The 3,366-nt window shown below is 35.7% G+C and overlaps 1 pseudogene across 1 annotated transcript; it reads right to left on the minus strand.

Moving 5' to 3' along the window:
• Nucleotides 1-654: 654 nt before the first annotated feature.
• Nucleotides 655-3,366, minus strand: LOC306863110 (protein YAE1 homolog; annotated as a pseudogene). Its single transcript, XR_013786092.1, has 3 exons — nt 3,201-3,366; nt 2,897-2,997; nt 655-1,484 (listed from the first exon to the last, which is right to left on the minus strand). The product of XR_013786092.1 is annotated as a protein YAE1 homolog (transcript).

Genomic DNA, 3,366 nt, shown 5'->3' on the forward strand with positions numbered 1-3,366 from the left:
GAATACTCCCCTCAGGAAACTGTGAACTTCAAGTTTCTCGTCTAATAACGTGCTTTTAATGAACCAAAAGAGGAAGAAAAGCAGTCAAGCCAGAGAGTGCCTTCTCCTGTTCTTCGTTTATAGCCCTTGAAGAGGGCAGTGCATGGTCTCAGATTAAAGGAATGTAGTGAAATCTGATTCTAAAGGTCTCCACATCCATTAGCCACACATCTACACAGTACACAACTATCTTGAACCTGCATTAACACAGTCTGTCTAAACATAGCAAAGTTAAAAGGTAGTACACTTTTGCATACTTCTATATATATAAAAAAAACAAAACAAAAAAAAAGCACAACAAAAGATTACAATAATTAAAAAATGTACTTTAACATTTTAAAAGTGTACATGAACCAGTCATTAAAGTGATTAAATTTGGAGTTCATTAGTATTATTTGGAAACACATTTTTTAAATATACTTTTAAGATTTGAAGTACACTACAAAGTGCACATTCAATACACACCTTTTCCATCAGGGCAGCTTTGTGCCATTGCATCCAGATTGTGCCAAGCTAAAGCTACTACTCAGTTATGTTTACATAAATATATTGTATTTATCTAAATGGCTCAAATTAATGTCAGATCAATAAATAGTTCCATAATAACTCGATTAAATAAATAGCTTTTATTTGGTGGTAAATGGTACAATTGAGGTTACAGCTCACTGTGCACAGTTGTATTCACATATCACTATACAAAGTTAATGTATATCATTACAAAACATGTTAAATGTGTGAAAAAGTTAGATAAAAACAAATGGATGGAGGTAGACTGGAAATAATTCATTTTTGTTTTGAAACTTTAAATCAGATAATTTATTATATAAAGAGGTATTAAAATGTACAGTGTTGTAGTACTAATCCAGCAAAACTGCAGTTCAATAGAATCACAGCAATGAAATAAAAAAATAAAAATCCCCTTAAATTAATGCACAGTCTATTTTCTTTCCAGGAATTTGCTTGTTGTTTCCTGCCCACACAGGATGTTATTCAGATACTTCAGATACCCACTTCAAGTGTCTATGAGCTGCTGAATGTGGAGTTTTGATTCTTCAGGAAGCCCCAGTTCTGATACCAAGTCCAAGCAGCACTTCAGCAGCTGTTTCAGACTCTCTCCTGTAGAGAAATAATGCTGGCAAAGAGTTCTTGGCGAATCTTCACTCACTCCTCCAACGTTTCCACAGCAGTCATTATTCGTTCCACCTCTCCCACAACAGTCCCCATTGTTTGAGCACCTAGATTCTCCACCTTGGTTCCTTTGCTCGACATTTAGGTCCTCCATGTCATCCACCATCTCAGTCACACTAGGTAAAGGCCTCTGCTGGGCTTTCCTCATGTCCTCCACCAGTACATCTTCATGCGTCTCCAATCTCTGTAGCAGATCAGTAACTGATGCTAAAGCCAGGCTTCCAGGCAGCTGAACCTGACACCAGCATCAAACAGCACTGCGGAAGGAGAAGACAATGTGACAATGGTCAAAAAGAAGAAAGGACACAATAGCTTTAGGATGTGAGCAGGCATAGTGGCCCAAAAAGGGACATTTTTTTTATTTGATTTAAACTGCATGGTGCTTTTTATTTGAGTGAATGTATCATGATTGACAGGTCTCCTTACACGAGTGCAAAGTAGTGTTATTTAATATTATTTAATACTTTAAGCCTAGTCCTAGACTAAAATGCAAGTCTGAGCTGTCTCAAATGAAAGAAACTGATCTTAAAATATACCAGTGTCTTTGTTTCGTCTCAAGATACACGGCAGTAATATATTTTTCTAAGGCACGTTTATAAAAATTACTTGTATATTATTTTATTTATTTTATTTTAGCTTGTTCAGTTAACAAAAACATTTTTTATAGTTTTAGTTAATAATAACCATGGTGTAAACTTGACTAGTGCCATTTTATTATTATTTATAGGCTATTATAGCATTTATCAATATTTGCATTAGCTTTCATTTGTATATTTCCAATTTTAGTAGTTTTGCTTTGTGCTTATGTCATTTGTATTAGTTTTTAAATATTTTTATTCAGCTTTATTTTATTTGATATTAAATTTTAGTATTCCAATACAGTTAACAATAACAATGCTGATTGACAAGCAATAAAAAATCTAAATGATTATCTTATCTCGGGCATTTTTTGTTGAAAACAAATGCCATTTCTTTTGATGTTTTGTTGTACCTTTTATTACCAGAACGTTCTGAGAAAGTTAGCTTTTGTTGTAAAAATAACCTACACAGAACAATCCCAGAACGTTACAAATTGGTTCCCAAATACCAGAAAGAACCCATACATTACATGCAAACCATCAGTGGAACATTCTGTATTTACTAGTCCTGTGTTGAAGAGGTGGGACCAAGTCATTGTTTTGCAAATCACAAGTAAGTCTCGAGTCTTTGCATTCAATTCTCGAGTCAAGACAGACCAAGTCCTCAACTTTTAGCTTCGAGTCTTAAACAAGTCATTAGTGCTCTTTGCCCAAATTAGTGTCTCAGTATTAATTACCATATCAAATTTATAGTAATGTATATCAGGAAGTCGGGCAGAATGTGTTTTACATAGCTTAATTTCATGTGAGATGGGTGCCCTTAGTTCAATTTAGGGATTCTTTCTGAGTCACAGGGCTGGAGTTCGAGTCAAGTCATGTGACTCGAGTCCACACCCCTGCTGTGTTATAGTATGTCACGTGATTGCCCCTAAAAACTCATTACATTACTAAGATATTATACACACAAAAAGCCTATATAGTGTGGTTAACTACATAAATATAATTTATTCTCACTGTTGGGCGTATTTTGCATGGATTTCTACTAAAAAGGCCCTAAAATTATGACAGATAAGACAAATGCACCTGCTTACCTCATGATTCCTTTGAGCTTTTCCCATTTTATTGGCTCCTTCAGTGTATCCCGTGTTAGAGACGCTTCTTTCCCTGCATCACTGCCATCTCTGAAACCATCCTGACAGAAACCACATGGCAGTCGTTTCTAGACTGCGCTGCTTTCACTAACGTTACCTATACACCCCTGATTTTTCTTTTGCACGTAACCAGTGTTTTTTTTCTCATTCAAAACGAATAAAAACGCTACAAGACTATTTCCGTAGAAGCATGTTTACGCATGTGAATGAAAGGTTCAATATTAATAAACGACTGTTCACGTACCTTTGCGCGTTTTTCCATGTTGTATTTCCCTTCTTTGTTCTGCAGACTAATATCATCCACATCCTCACGAGACATGATGTTGCCAAGCTATGAATCGCGACAGTTAATCTGTGTCCGATGAGTAAAAGACGCTTGTTTTGGGCCTTTGACAGGCTCCATAAACCAC

This window comes from Barbus barbus (assembly GCF_936440315.1).
Source record: "Barbus barbus genome assembly, chromosome: 44".
Classification (NCBI taxonomy): domain Eukaryota; kingdom Metazoa; phylum Chordata; class Actinopteri; order Cypriniformes; family Cyprinidae; genus Barbus; species Barbus barbus.